A 17,158-nucleotide genomic window follows, 5' to 3' on the forward strand; every position below is an offset into this window, starting at 1 on the left:
ATGCTTTTTTTTTTTCCCCAAGTAGTTATTTTCTGATGTTATTAATTCAAATATAATAAATGAATATGTGAAAAACATAGCCTCCAGAACTGCTCTCTGTCTCTTCACTCACAGCTTAGATTAAGACTGGTTTTGAACTCTAGATCCTCTAAGGTATAATTTGCACTGGTTGCTTTTACCTACTTTGAAAGTATATCCATTCCCCAGTGCCATCAACTCTTTTATCAGCAATTCTCACACTTCTGAAAGTGTTCATTCTCACCATGTGGCACTGAATCTTATATGTGTATCACATAGTTTGGGAGAAGCTAGCGGTGATGCCCTGGGGTTATTTTCTTTGTGATAGAGAGTTATAACTCTTCAGAGTCCATTTCCAAGGTGAACTTGGCTCCTGTGGTTATCCACCTGCTTCCTTTAGAAGTGCTTCTAAGTCATATGTATGATTGCTTCTGAATACTTCAGAAGACCACTGTGGTTCTGCAAAGAAGGGCTTGAAAACAAAACAAAACAAAAAGTGACTGGTAAATCTATTTTTAGAAAATTTAAACACTGCATCTTTAGCAATTGATAGTAACATTAAAGAAAAAAAAAAACAAATGAAAGTCAACTACAAATATTTGGGAGTGATGTGATACTAGAGAGAAATCACTCTCTGAGAGCACAATTAAATGATCCCATTGTTTCACAAGATGAATGCTGGCAAAGGTTATTAAGCAAATATTGGAGCAATATACACATCTTCCTCAACTTATGATGGGATTACATCCAATAAATCCATCATAAATTGAAAATATTGTGAATTGAATATACCCAACCTACCAAGAATCATAGCCTAGCCCAACCCACCTTAAACATGCTCAGAACACTTTCATTAGTCTGCAGTTGAGCAAAATGATCTAATACAAAGGCTATTTTATAAAATAGTTTTAACTGTATCATGTAATTTATTGAATCCTATACTGAAAGTGAAAACAGAAGGTTGTATGGGTACAGGACAATAATAAGTATATTTTTGTTTACCCTCGTGATGCTGCTGCCCTGCTTCATGATAGAGTATCACACTGCATATTGGTGTCTGGGGAAAAGTTCAAAATTCAAATACTGAAGTATAGTTTCTACTGAATGTGCATTGATTTCACACCATTGTAACATCAAAAAAATCACAAACCATTATAAGTTGGGGACCATTTGTGAATAGTATAATTCTATTAGAAGATATAAATTTTAGCAAAATGAATTCAACAATACATTAAAATTTCATACACCATGATCTAGTGGGATTTATTCCAAAGATGCAAGAGTAGTTCAACCTTTATAAGTCAGTGTCTTATACCACATTAACAAAATGAAAGATAAAAATTAAATGATCATCTCAATAGATGCAGAAAAAAAACATTTGACAAACTTGAACATCCATTTATAATAAAAAAACTCTCAGTGAAGTGGGTACAGAGAGAACTTACATCAACATAATAAAGACCATATATGAGAAGCCCATAGCTAAACATCATACTTGACAGTAAAAAACTGAAAACCTTTCATACTTGACAATAAAAAGCTGAAAGCCTTCATCTAAAGTCAGGGCCACAAGGATGCCCAGTCTTACCAAGTCTTATTCAAGATGGTAATAGAAGTCTTAGCCAGAGCAATTAGACAAGAAAAAATTTGAAAAAATTCAAATTCAAAAGGAAGAAGTAAAACTGTCACTACTTGTTGATGACATTATATTATATTTGGAAAACCCTAAAGACATCATCAAAAAAATTTTAAAAAATATTAGAACTTATAAATTCAATGAAGTTGCAGGATACAGAATCAATCCACAAAAATCTGTTGCATTTCTATACACCAATAACAAACTATCTGAAACAGAAATAAAGGAAACAATTCCGGGGGTGCCTGGGTGGCCCAGTCAATTAAGCATCTGACTCTTGATTTTGGCTCAGGTCATGAGCTCATAGTTTGTGAGATTGAATGCCACATCAGGCTCTGTGCTATCAGCACAGATTATTACTTGAGATTATCTCTCTCTCTCCTTCTCTTTCTGTCCCTACCCTATTCTCTCTCAGTCTCTCTCTCTCTCTCTCTCTCTCTCTCTCTCTCTAAATAAATAAATAAATATTAAAAAACAGAAACAAAAACAAAAACCAATTCCATGTATGATTACATGCAGGAGGTTAAAATACCTAGGAATGAACTTAACCAAGATGGTAAAAGACCTATATATTGAAACTTCTCTAATGAAAGATATTGAAAACACAAGTCAATGGAAAGATATTTATGCTTATGAATTGGAATGATCACTGTTTTTAAAACATCCATACTATCCAAGGTGATTTACAGATTCAGTGCAGTCCCTATCAAAATTACAGTGACATTTTTCAAAACAATAGATAAGTAATTCTAAAATTTGTATAGCAACACACACACACACACACACACACACACACACACACACACACACACAACCTAAATAGCCAAAGCAATCTTTAGAAAGAACAATACTAGAGGTATCATGGTCCCTGATTTCAAACTATATTACAAAGTTATAGTAATTAAAACAGTATGGTATTGGCATAAAAAGAGACACATAGGTCAACAGAGTAGAATAGAGAGCCTAGAACCAAACCCATGCATATATGGTTAAGTAATTTATGACAAAGGGGCCAAAAATATACAATGGCCAAAGGACTGTCTCTTCAATAAAACTGGACCACTGCCATATAGCATACACAAAAATTAACTCAAAATTAATTAAGTCTTGAAGGTAAGACATGAAAACTAGAAACTCCTACAAGAAAATATAGTCAGTAAGATCTTTGACATAGGTCTTGGAGATGATTTTATTTTGTAAAATCTGACACCAAAAGCAAAAATAATTGGGACTACATCATACTAAAACATCCTTCACACTGAAGGAAACTATCAACAAAATGAGAGGGCAGTCTGCTGATTGAGAAAAAAAAATTTTTTTTTGCAAGTCACTTATCTAATAAAGGGATAATGTCCAAAATATATGCAGAACTCATACAACTCAACAGCCAAAAAACAAAGAAACAAACAAAAAACCATCTGATTTAAAAATGGACAGAAAACCTGAATAGACATTTTTCCACAGAAGATGTGCAGATGGCCCACAGGTACATGAAAAGACGTTCCGCATCATTAATCATCAGGGAAATAAAAATCAAAACTACAATGAGATATTACCTCACGCCAGTCAGAATGGCTGTTATCAAAGAGACAAGAAATGATGATGTAGACCAAAGGGAACCCTTGTGCACTGTAGGTGGGAATGTGTGTAGCCACTATGGAAAGAACTATGGAGGTTCTTCACAAAATTACAAAAAATACACAACTATCTTATGATCCAGCAATTCTCCTTCTGGGTATTTATCTAAAGAAAATGAAAATAGTGATTTAAAAGCATAAATGCAAAAGAAGATATATGCAACCCTGTGTTCATTGCTGCATTATTTACATAACCAAGTTATGAAAAAAGCCTGTGTCTGTCAATGGAAGTGGATAAAGAAGATGTGGTACACACACACGCACACACACACACACACACACACACACACACACACAGAGGAATATTATTCAGTTATAAAAAATGAAATCTTTCCATTTGCAACAAAATAGATGGACCTCAAGGATATTATGTTAAGTGAAATCAGACAGAAAAACAAATACCATATGATCTCTCTTCAGTGTAGAATCCAATACAAACAGTTTTATAGATATAAGTTCGTGGTTGCTAGAGGTGGGAGGTGGGGTTGGGAGAAATGGATAAAGAATTATTACAAAGAAAAAAAATACATACACAATGAAAAAGAAAAGATTGTGAATAATCTTAGTAAGAAATGTAAATATCTTAAGAAAATTAGGACTATGATATTTTATTAAGACATGAAAATGTTGAATAAATGATAAATGAAGAATATGGATGGAAAGTTTCAGCCATGTAAAGATGTTAACCGTTCTAAAACTAGCTTAGGACTTAGTTTTTAGAACTTGACAACACATTTCTCAAGTTCATCTGAAGAAAATAATTTATATGAGTACCCCAAAAAAATGTTAAAGAAAAATAAGGACATTCTTCTTTGACAGGTAAGAAAACACACTAATGATAAAAACAAAAACAAAAACAAAAACACTTAAAATCTAAAATAACTATAACCTTTATGTTTTCTAAATGTATCAAAAGCTAAAATGTATCTCATAATTTAAAAAGTAATAAGGGAATTAATGAGTAGTCTAGAGAAAAGTTGGAATCCAGAATATAGAAATCTAAGATCCTGGAATGAATAAATACTAATAGATATATTAATAGTAATACTAGGGTATAGTAGTTAAAAACCCTTTATGAAGAGGGTTATCAAATACTTAATATTAATTGTTTTTGCAATGCTTTGCAAAAGAAGTCACTAAAATTTTTCAGTAAACTATGCCATAGGACAGAAACCTGAAGACCTGAGGAATAGACAATGTATCAGCCATGTTTCAGTGTAGGAAATGGAAATCGCTGCAGATATTTCTAGCAGAAAGAAATTTAAGAGAGGTGCTTTCAAAATTTTCAGAATGGCTAGGGAAGTGGGATTCAGAGAGCTGCCGGAGTCCAGCTCCAGCAGGTCTGGGGGTTCCCGAAGGATGAACGGCGTCAGCGAAAAAGTGAAAATAAAATAAAACAAAAATAAAAATGGACACAGACAACAGCAATGTGTTGTACTGGCCACTTTATTGTGGCAAACGTGGCATTATATTTGCTAGCAATTTCCTTATAGCAAGCATCATCTATGTTTTCTGGCATTACCTAATTCTAAAATTGTTCCTTTGTGTAATCACCCTTTAAGGAATAACATGATTGTTTTCTCGTAATGTTCCCTCCTGCCCTTTGCTTATTGATTAATTTCTTTCATTGTTTTCATTATGTATCTACGTTTAGTATAATCTATAAAGCATTTGCTTTGCTGTTTTCATGAAAGGTCATTTATCTCTCATCCTCAAGTGGAACAGTTACAGGGACATGACCTCTTAGTTGTTTCCCTGAACCATTTGTGGTTTTGAAGAACAAAAGTATTCACCTTGGTCTGAGGTTCCAGGAGGGGGCCAAGAGGGCCTTAGGAACCCACGCCTTATGCATTCCCAGAGAGACAATGCACCTGGGAACTAATGAACCATTCTGTACCTTAACCTACTAGGTTCAATCATCATCTGGAATGCCTCCTGGGGGCCAAGTGGGCCTACAGGTTGGAGTGACCTGTGCCCATAGATACACTCCTTAGTTACCCGAGTGGGGCTTTCAAATCCATTTGTTCCTTCCTTGGCTGGGAAATGTATGAGGCTATCCTTCCTTTAGATAGAGGAGTCTTTATAGGGGGTGGCAAGGGCTAAATGTATGGCCGCACAATTTCCTTGCGGAACCTTATTTCTTTCCCAATGGTTCTTTTCCCAGGGGGTCTGTCGAGGGCGATTCCCCAACAGACAGTTCCCCAGGTACTTTTATTAAGGCCAAATTACATACAAGTGGGAGTACAAGAAGCTTCTCTGTTTGTGGGCCGCCTTGCAGTTCCGATCCATCCACCGCCCGGGCCCTGCCATCAGGCTGGTTGGATAGCTCGGCTTGCGGCAGAGAGCCACAGTAAGATTTTTGTCTTGAGAATGGCCAGGATCCCAATTTTGTTCTGCTAGAAACTTTGCTGTTGATGTCACAAGTGCTCCACATTGATGAAGCTGGTGAGTAGACAACAGAATTTCGAAAGTGGGCACTGCCAATATCTACGTGCTCTGGAAGCTGCTAGTCTGCTGGTACCACAGCAGAGAGGTGGCATCAACCTCCACTTCCATCAGAACTCATGCTTTCTGATGGGTACAACCCAATTCACATTAAGGGACTAGAGAAAAATACAGATTTTTAGCTTAACCACTCTGAACAGGGGAATAAAATAGAGATCGAAAAAGCCTTTGCAATCATAAAAGACTAAGAAGTTGCTGAAGAAGGAATATGAATGGTACGTTTTTATGAGAGAAAAAAAGTTTAATTTTAATTCATAGTAAAGAAATATAAATTAAAACCAAAATGAATGTGCTGACAGCTCAGAGCTTGGAGCCTGCTTCAGATTCTGTGTCTCCATCTCTGTCTGCCCCTTCACCGCTCACACTCTGTCTCTCTGTCTCAAAAATAAATAAACATTTGGGACGCCTGGGTGGCTCACTCAGTTAATTGTCTGACTTTAGCTCATGTCATGATCTCACAGTTTGTGAGTTCGAGCCCCACGTTGGGCTCTGTGTTGACAACTTGGAGCCTGGAGCCTGCTTCGGATTCTGTGTCTCCCTCTCTCTCTCTGCCCCTACCCCACTTGTGCTCTGTCCCTCTCTGTTGCTCAAAAATGAATAAATGTAAATAACATAAACAAACAAACAAAAATTAACAAAAACAAAATATCTTTCTTCTAATATTTTAGTGATGAGCTCTGAGAAGACTCCAGTGGGATGAAAATTCCCATGCAGCACAAAAGAAGTGCAAATAGATTCAACATATTGGATGGCAATTTGGCAGTAGGGTATCTAGAGCCTTAGAAATGACCCCATCCTTTAGTAATACAGTAATCTGCTTCTTGGAATCTAGCTTAGGAAATAACATGTCTCCAATTTATGATCTAAAATATCGGTAACAGGAAAAATAGGCAGCTATTTTTTGTAAGTGTGAAAAATAAGAAAATAAATAGTACCCAAAAGTGAATAGTTACATAAGTTATATTACTTCTGAATAATTGGTTACAATAAAGCTTTGTAATGACATTGGAAAATGTTCAGGCTAAGTGAAATGAAGTAGGACACAAAAATATTTATAAAATATGGGCCTATTTACACTATTGACAAAGAAGGAAAAAAAGGACATGATTGTCTACTTCTGTTCTCTGACATTTTTATTGACTTTTCATAAATGTGAGCATGAAAAATATAGCATTTTTTTAAATCACCAATATTCCTACCATTGTTCATAGTGTAGCGTTTTATTTATTTATTTAACCATTGATAGTATAATAGATTGGGGAAGAGGAAAGCTTTGTGGACCAATAAAATCTTTAATTGGATTTAAACCAAAGCATTTATTTAATAGGAGATATGAACAGAAACACGAGAAGAGCTAATTCATAATCAGCATAGACCATACTAATTCTCTTCTTTGTTCTCAGACATTGGTGTTTACAAATCCTACAAGTTACCATCATAGTAAATTGTTACTTGCCTTTTCAAGAAATCGCCTATTTCCAGAAATCACCTATTTCAAGAAGTAGGTGCCATGAGCATTTTAGAGAAGCTGTATGATTTTAGTATTTTGATTTTATTTATGAACTTTTCTAGACAGACTAGAGAGGCTTTTCTTTCTCCCCGCCCAGCTTTATTGAGGTATAATTGATAAATAGAATCATAAGATAGATTTAAAGTGTACAGTGTGATGATATGACTTGAAACACAGTGAAAGGGTTCCCACTCCCCCCTCAAGTTAACATGTCTTCACCTATTTACAGTTTTTATTTGTTTATTTTTTGTGAGGAAATTGAAGTTCTACTTAGACTTTTCTAGGAATTCTAGCTACTTTTGTAGATCTTTTTTTTTTTTTTTCTTCAAATAGGATACTGGCAAAGTTAGACATGGTGGTAGTAAGAAAAAGAAAAATCACTGAGTCTGAGTGATTTTTCAAAATTGCAGTTAGGGTAGGTGGTGTGACTTTCGCCTGTGTCATTCCTGGTACCTTAACTTTGATCTCTTTCTCGAAAAAAGAGAAAATAAAGACACACAGATCCAAGAATTCAGGAGGACTTCAACTTCCTGAATGCCAGAAAGAATGGTGACTTAGTGACTCTGCTACCAGTGGACTCCATTTGACCAATAGGAGATTCTGATTTGTTGGAGACGGGCATGCTGTATCTGTGTGAACCAGCATCAGAAACTTTTATTTTGTCTAACAACATATTTTCATTTATTTTATGGATAAGAGCAGTCATCTCAGAATATATCTTAGTGGTATTGGAAATGTATTTTGTATCTTTGGGTTCTGACTGGCTGAAAAGAGCTGGTTACCCAAAGTGGCCCCATCACACATCAGGGTGGGTAGGAAGATTTCCCCTCGTAGTGTGAGTTCTACAACCTCTGCCACAGATTCCTTTGGGGAGTGATAGATACTGGAAACTACGCATAAGAACCAAAGGGCAAGCCTATGTTTTTTTAGCAGTGAAATGCAGTGTCACAAGTGGGAATCAGGGCTATAGGTTCTTAGTAGGTCTTTAAAGTGAGTTCTAATGCTGTCCTATGATGAACTCGATAAGCAGAGTCACGGCAAGGGGAGCACGATGGCAGTATCAGTAATTGTAAACATAAGGTCTTGGAGACACTGTTTCCTTTACAAAGAGGTTTAGAATAAAAAAAAATGGTAGATACTGAGTTTGCAAATGTGTTTTGTCGTGGGGCACATACCTCTGAGGTGTCTGTTGTATTTCTGCACAATTATTTTATCAAGAGGCATTGAGAGTTCTGCTCCAAACTATCTTTTCAAAGATGTTTTTATAGCTAACAGCTTTCAAAGACAGAGACAGTATCTCCCTTTGGTGCAGAGGACAGATTTGTTACCTGAAGGGCATGATAAAGATAATGTCTCCCTTTGGAGACAGGTTTGCTAGAAGCTTCCAGAGATCTAGATTTCATAAACTCTGGGTCCCTGCTCCTAAACCGCATCTTCTGCCCTACCCCTGTGGGACTTGGGGGCAAGGAGACCAGTGTGAATACGAGGCTCATGCTGCTGGGTCAAGAGTAATAAATACCTTTGCCTTTGACAACACCTGTGAAGCTGTGGCAAGCTGACTGGTTACCTTACATGTAGAGCAAAATTTTAGTCTCAGCAATTTATAGCTTTTAATTTGTGAAGATTGTTTTCTGATTGCAAAAACAATGTTTTTTTTGTGCAAGGAATTTGAAGTAGAAAAGATATGTAAGAAGAAAAAAAATACATAATCTCCTTACCTAGGGAAGGATAATATTTCGATTTTAGCACAAATTTTAATATTTATCTATATGTACATATAAGTAATATTGTATATACTTGTGATTAGCATAAATTGTATTTTGCCTACTGCTTTTGTCTCCTAAAATTAGGTTGGATATTTCTATGTCATTAAGTTTTTAAACATGATTTTGAATATCTGCTTAATATTCTCTTTTATTATAACTAAACTATTATTTACTCAGTCATTCTCTTTTTGAATATTTAGGTAATTTAGAGCTTTTAGTTATTAAAAATAATAATTCTACAATGAACATCTTTTCATACTCATAGTGTGCTTCTCTTCTTTACATGTAAAAAAAAAAAAAAAAAAAAAAATCCAGGGCTCCTGGATGGCTCAGTCAGTTAAGCATCTGACTCTTGATTTCGGCTCAGGTCATGATCTCACAGTCAGTCATGAGATGGAGCCCTGTGTCAGGCTCTGTGCTGACAGTGCAGAGCCTGGTTGGGATTCTCTCCCCTCTCTCTGTGCCCCCCAGCTCATGTGTGTGGCCCCCCCCCTCAAAATAGATAAGTAAACACTTTTTTTTTAATTGGCAACATAAAACTGCTAGGTCTCAGCAATTTTTCATTTAATATTTTTTTCATGTGTGCTTTGGTTCTCTCCGAGCTGAGCCAGAATTTCTACATAATCAGAATGTGCACAGGAGGTAGGTGGTTTCTCTCATCCTGAACCTCATTAGACTCTTCACTGGGTAAATGGCCTTTGTCTTTTACTTCTTTCTCATGCTTTCTTCCAGAAGTTTTGATCTGTTTCATAGATTCCGCTGAAGTGATCCTTTTTTACCTTTCAGTTACTGAGTCACACATCAGGACGTGTGACTCCCAATTTCTCTCCATTTCTCTGGCCTCTTCAGCAGATTTCACTTCATCCTTTCAAAATAAAGACACATGGGTACAAAATCTATCTTTAGTTCTTGAGTTAGTGCTTAACATTATTAAATAGCTGTCATTAATAGCTTGATTGTAGCAGATTTTTCTCCTCATGGCTTTGGAAAGGGTAAGTGGCTCTTTATTCTAGAATTAGTGTCATAACGAATGTACTTTACCAAGTTAAATATTCATTCTAGATAACACCATCTTCAGGGGAAAAAAAACTACCTGGAAAGTACTCTCACTTTGTATACCTGTCTGATGTCTGCCACATTCTTTAAAGTACTTCTGTTCCTTCTCTAAGAGAGTTGAGTTGTTATTTTACTCACTGGTGGTACAATATGATGGCTTAGGTATATACCCTAGAGGTAAAGTTTAGGCTCTAGTGGACAGGATCTAATTGTATAGTTGTATCAAATTCAAAACAATGGTCCCTTTGCCTCCTCCCAAATCAGTATGAAGGACTATAGGGTCCTGTGGCTGACATCTCTGGGGGTAGCACACTGCTGTTCCATCAGCCACTTACACATAAAGTTTAAAGTAGATTTCCCTCTCTAAGAAGGGATGAGCAGAAAGACAAAGCACCTATTCAGCTTTGCATTTGCATGCTCATAGCTGAAAGGAATATAAATGAAGCAAATAATTCAATGACCACAAAAAGAAGTGAATAAAACTCTTCTCCTGACACCAAAATCATTGTAAAAAAAACCCAGCCTTCTGAAATTTCTGTTTGTAGCTTTGTTAAGAGAGTCTGGGTCCTTTTCAGGATTCTGGCTCAGGGAAGATAAACAGCAGAATCAAACAATCAAACAAGATAAATAAATAAAAATAAACAAATGAAAAACTCCTGAGTAAATCATGAGGCTCCAGATTGGGTAAAGCCTTTTTCTCCCAAAGGAATCTTTACTTCCAACATACACTTTACAAATAGAATTTTAAGATTTCTGGCCATTAAAATATAAGGAGCGATGATATTTCATTTTTTTATCCCGACACTCGAAAGACTCTTGCATGTACCAGATTAATGAATAAATGTGAGTTCTGAATCAAGGAATGTTGAATGGATGATGGCTGTGTTTTCTTATGAAGATGCAAAATGTGGATGCATATGTCAAAACAAACTTTACACTGGGCAAAGTTAAATTGGCAAGGAAGGCTTTATTCAAGAATATTGCAATAGTGGAAAGAGGCCAGAACTCAGTCTGGCTCAGTTCCATTGAAACAAAAGTTGCAAGGTTGTGTTTTCTCTCTCACTCTCTCTCTCTCTCTCTCTCTCTCTCTCTCTCTCTCTCTCTCTCTGTTTTTAGCACTAAGGTGAGCTAGTACAGATAGAGGAGATTGACTAATGGAATGTGTCCACCACATTGAATTTTTCCTGAGTTTGCAAATGATTTTCTGTGTGAGTAGCCTTGCTAACTGACACCCACTGAACCTAGGCTCCTGCTTTCTTAACAGAGATGTGTGATACAGGCTCTAATTTTTCTTGGTGATTACAGGAGTTGCTTCCAGATACTTGACAATCTTGGGTCATAAAACTGGCAAGATCATTTAAAAAAAAAAAGATTTGCGTATATCTCAAAGGGACAGGGAAATAATTTACAGTTACCAGTTTTCCAAACTAAATACTCTACAAAAAGGGAAGTTCCTTTGGTCAGGAAGAAGCCTTGAGTTTAGTCAAACTGAGGACAATGTTAAAAGCCACTTTGTCACATGCATCTTCTTAATTTGATAGAAATTGATCATGAGGGAAAAATGTCTTTCTCTCCAAATGTATGAGAACTGGTAACTATTTTTGTTATATGAATATCCTGGGTGGGTCAAATATGAGAATTTCATTACATGCATTCAGTGAGAAATAAAATAGAGCTCTTACTTTGTCACAGTGGGTTTGCTGGCAGAACACAGGTGTCATGAAAACCACTTGTAAACCTACACCAAAACGGGAAGGGAAAGGAATCATATCAACATCATTGTCATTAGACATGGAGACTTGGGCAAGTCTACCACTACTGGTCATCTGATCTATAAATGTGGTGGGCTTGACAAACTATCCAAAAATTCAAGAAGGAGGCTGCTGAGGTAAGAAAGGGCTCCTTTGAGCATGTCTGTGTCTTGGATAAACTGAAAGCTGAATGCAGCATCACCTTTGATATCTCTCTGTGGAAATTCAAGACCAGCAAGTGTTTTGTGACCATCACCGATGCCCCAAGACACAGATACTTTCTATCAAAAATGTGATTACAGGCACCTCTAGGCTGGCTGTGCTGTCCTGATTGTTGCTGCTGGTGTTCGTGAATTTTAAGCCAGTATCTCCAAGAATGGGCAGACCCATGAGCATGCCCTTCTGGCTTACACACTCCGTGTGCAACAACTCATTGTTGGTGTTAACCAAATGGATTGCAGTGAGCCACTCTACTGCCAGAAAATATACAAGGAATTCATTAAGGAAGTCAGCAGCTACGTTAAAAAAATTGGTTACAACTGTCACACAGTAGTATTTGTGCCAGTTTCTGGTTGGAATGGTGACAACATGCTGGAGCTAAGTGCTAACATGCTTTGGTCCAAGGGATAGAAAGTCACCTGTAAGGATGGCAGTGCTAGTGGAACCATGCTGCTTGAAGCTTTGAATTGCATTCTGTCACCAACTCATCCAACTGACAAGCCCTTGTGTCTGCCCCTCCAGGACATCTGCAAAATTGCATTGATATTGTCCCTGTGGGCTGAGTGGACACCCGTGTTCTTAAACCTAGAATGGTGGCCACCTTTATTACAACTGAAGTAAAGTCTGTTGAAAGCAACCATGGAGCTTTGAGTGAGGCTCTTTTGGGGACAGTGTGTGCTTCAGTGTCAAGAATGTATCTGTCAAAGATGTTTATTATGGCAATGTAGCTGGTGACAGCAAAAATGACCCACCAATGAAGTGGCTGGCTTCATGGCTCAGGTGATTGTCCTGAACCATCCGGGCCAAATCAGTGCTGGATATGCACCTGTGCTGGGTTGTCCTACAGCTCACAAATCTTGCATGTTTGCTGAGCTGAAGGAGAAGATTGATCCTCGTTTTTGGAATAAACTGGAAGATGTCCCCAAGTTCTTGAAATCTGGTGATGATGCCATCTTTGATATGGTTCCTGGCAAGCCTATGCATGTTGAGAGGTTCTCTACCTATCCTCCTCTGGGCTGTTTTACTGTTTGTAACATGAGATAGATAGTCACTGTGGGTGTCATCAAAGCAGTGGACAACAAGGCAGCTGGAGCTGGCAAGGGCACCAAGCCTGCCTAGAGAGCTCAGAAGGTTAGATGAATGTTGTCTCCAATATCTGCTACCCCAGGCTTAATCAATGGAGGGAGAAAGGTCTCAGAACTGTTTGTGTCAAGTAGCCATTTAAGTTTAAAGTAAAAGACTGTGAATGATCACAATATGTTATAGAGCCTTCAGAAGGAAAGGAGAACGTTCTGTGGACCATTTGTGTGTGTGTGTGTGTGTGTGTGTGTGTGTGTGTGTGTGTGTGTCTGTGTCTATGTGGCCATTTTAAGTTATTAGTTTTTAAAATCAGTACCTTTTAATAGAAACAACTTGACCAAAATTCTTGGTCAAGACAGAATCTTGAGACCCATTAAAACAAAAGTTGAATGATAAAAAAAAGACAACTATTAAATAACAAATCACTTATGTGTTATTTAATAGAAAAAGAAGCTTAGTGCATGTGGTATTTCTCTGTCTTTAATCAGCTGGTATTAAATACTAATCCCTTAATCTTTGATTTATTTTTTTTATCCCATCACTTCTGTTGTATGATAGCCATGCTGGATTGTAGCCCCTGCTGATTCTCCATGCTACAAAATCTTTCCTCTGATTTGAAGCCTGAGGCATCAGAGGTAAGTGAGAAATGGGTTGTCATTTATGTCAAAACTCCTATCTTTGTCCCTGTTACATTTCACACTTTGTCAGTTCGTGTCTCAGGTCTTCTTGTCATGCATCTTGCATGGCTCTTCTGCTTTTCTCTGTAACAAAAACCAGCTTGTTCCTGCATCTTCTTCTTGGCCATAAATGTACATGCTTAACTATGTAGTGGACGGAGGTGAAACTAGTATTTCTGATAGTCCTATATTGGTTATGCATTGTGTAGAATATAAGAGAAGCACTTGAAGAACAAATATACTTTCTGAGTTTATGGCAGTTCATTGTATGGATGAGACTTCCATTTGAGTTCCGTGGAATTTTCTATGCACATGTGGAAATAATTAGCATATAGTTTTGTCTTAAAACTGTAATTGAGGGGCGCCTGGGTGGCTCAGTTGGTTGAGCATTCGACTTTGGCTTAGGTCATGATCTCGCAGTTTGTGAGTTTGAGCCCCGTGTCGGGCTCTGTGCTGACAGCTCAGAGCCTGGAGCCTGCTTCAGATTCTGTGTCTCCCTCTCTCTGACCCTCCCCAATTCGTGCTCTCTCTCTGTCTCAAAAATAAATAAATGTTAAAAAACAGAAAACAAAACAAAACAAAACAAAAACCCTGTAATTGATATAGAGGGCGCCTGGGTGGCTCAGCTGGTTGAGTTTCCGACTCTTGATTTCAGCTCAGGTCATGATCTCATTTTTTGTGAGATCAAGCCCTGCATTGGGCTCTGCACTGGCAGCATGGAGCCTGCTTGGGAATATGTCTCTTTTTCTCTCTCTTCCCCTTCCCTGTTCATGTTCTTTCTCTCAAAAATAAAATATAACTTAAAAAAATTAAACTATAATTGATATAAATTTATAATTATTTTAAAATATAATGAGCACACTTTTTAAATAATTGTTTTAAATTTTTTGTTTGTTTATTTTGAGAGAGAGAGAGAGAGACAGACAGAGCATGAGCAGGGTGAAAGGAACAATCCAAATGACAGCCCTACCTTAGTTTAAAGCTAGGTTCTCTTGTCTGCTTATTATGGATCTTTGATAAGAAATACAATTGCTGAGAAGTCTGTTTTGCTTGCTGTTTGCTATGAGCATTGTGAGACCTTTCCTGAATGTAACCCGCTGTATAGTAGAATGGGTTGTAAACCTTCCTAAATGTAGTCTGATATGTAATGGGATGAGTGATTGTACATAAACTAACCGGCATTTCTCGCTTCTGTAATCTTGCTTGCTTAACACATTCCTCCCCTTCCCCCTTCCCCTTTTTCTCTCCCACCACAAGTAACGGACAAAGGACACCCAATCAGAAAACAACAAATGTCCTTACTTTAAAATCGACCAGTCAGGACCCTCATAATTTGAAACCTCACCTATGCTGTTTGTCCCTGTCTATAAATACGCTGTACCGACCCTGATCGAGGCCTCTTGCGTCACCGGCGACGAGTGCGCAGAGGACCGGGTTCGAACCTGCAATAAACGACCCTTGCCGCTTGGCTTTGACTTACGACTCTGGTGGACTTTTGTGGGAGGTTTCGGAACTTCGGGCATTACACAGGGGAGGGCCAAAAAAGGGGGAAAGAGAGAATCCAAACAGGCCCCATGCCATCAGTGCAGAGCCAGACGTGGGGCTCAATCTCATGAACCACGAGGTCATGACCTGAGTGAAAATCAAGAGCTAGACACTTAACCGATTGAGCAACCCAGGTGCCCCAATGAATACACTTTTAATTTTAGGAGATAACATATTGTCAGTGAGCAAAGTTTATTTTTGAAAAGGAAAATTCTAAAGCCTCGGCTTCACCTTCTGTATAATAGAAGTAATGTTTTGATGATACAATGTTGCATTAGAACAGAGTGGATGCCTTGCCCTGGGGCAATGCAAGAGCATATTAGAAACAGACCTAAGATGAAAGTTTATAAAGATAAGAATATTTATTTAAATGTAAACTTTTCAAGGTAATATCTTTAAAAAATTAAGAATGTAAGAAGATCTCTAAGAGTAAGTGCATTATTTTCAAATGCACTTAAATCATTAGTCAAGTGGCACTGTGTTTATTGCATGATTATGGGTTTCCTCAGAGGAAAAACAGCTTGCCTCCCTCCGATAAAAACATTCCAGGAAGACAATTGCTTCTGGCTTTGTTATAAATAATCCTGTGTTACTTGTCTCTTATAATTCTAAAACACAAGTAATTTTTCTTTAATATAACTACAAACATATAACCTTGATTAAATTGACTTGCATATACAAAGTTGAGCTTTGATTTTTTTTTTTTTTAATTTTTTTTTTCAACATTTATTTATTTTTGGGACAGAGAGAGACAGAGCATGAACGGGGGAGGGGCAGAGAGAGAGGGAGACACAGAATGGGAAACAGGCTCCAGGCTCTGAGCCATCAGCCCAGAGCCCGACGCGGGGCTCGAACTCACGGACCGCGAGATCGTGACCTGGCTGAAGTCGGACGCTTAACCGACTGCGCCACCCAGGCGCCCCTGAGCTTTGATATTTTATAGAAAGATTTTAAGGATAGTTCTATGTGGATACTGGAAGCTAATTGGAGATATGCATTACCAACTATAACATAAGTGGGAATTTTGATGGAGTCATAGGTGATACAAGGTGGCCATAATTTCCTCAGAAGAGAACTGGGTCAGAAGAAATGCATCCCTCCTAACAAAGCTGAAAAGCATCTACCTGATAGGAATTCAAATAAGAACTAAACTATTGTATTACCTCCAAAATCAAATTTCTGTCAAATCACTTACAAACTGAGTTGAAATTAATTAGAATCTTTAATTTGCTCTATAGAAAAATTCATTCAATTTTATTCATTCTTCTACTCAACCAACCAACATAGAAATGAGTTGGAGTTCAAATAGTAGAATTATTAAGATATCATCATATGAAGTTAGAGAATTCTAAGTTTGAATTATAGTTCTGTATTCCATAAATCATGCTAATGTTTTTTGTGATAATTAGGTGACAGAATTTATTGTCCACTGATAATCTGCTGAGATGTTCTGTTTCTGTTATGAGTAAGTCAAGGCTTGCACGTGACCGAGTGCCTCTAGGATGCACCTCAGTGTTCAGTATTTCTTATGTTTTCCTAGGTCGCTGGGATCTATTCTACTCTCCCTTGGTGCCTGGTATTCCTAGTATTGTGATAACCCTTTATCACTTTCATGCTGTCTTTTGGAACATAGAAATTATGTTATTATCTCCACATCTTGCTAGAGTCATAGCGGAACCTCAATGAGATCTAACCAGGACCATGGAGCCATTCCCACTATGGGGTACTTGCTTCCTTCCTGGGCTTTACTTGAGAGAG

The 17,158-nt window shown here is 37.5% G+C and overlaps 1 pseudogene; it reads left to right on the forward strand.

Annotated features, from left to right (window-relative positions):
- The first annotated feature begins 4,515 nt into the window (after positions 1 to 4,515).
- LOC123600488 lies at positions 4,516 to 13,190 on the forward strand (annotated as a pseudogene).
- Positions 13,191 to 17,158: the final 3,968 nt, after the last annotated feature.

The sequence above is a fragment of the Leopardus geoffroyi genome, chromosome D1 (genome assembly GCF_018350155.1).
Source record: "Leopardus geoffroyi isolate Oge1 chromosome D1, O.geoffroyi_Oge1_pat1.0, whole genome shotgun sequence".
Classification (NCBI taxonomy): domain Eukaryota; kingdom Metazoa; phylum Chordata; class Mammalia; order Carnivora; family Felidae; genus Leopardus; species Leopardus geoffroyi.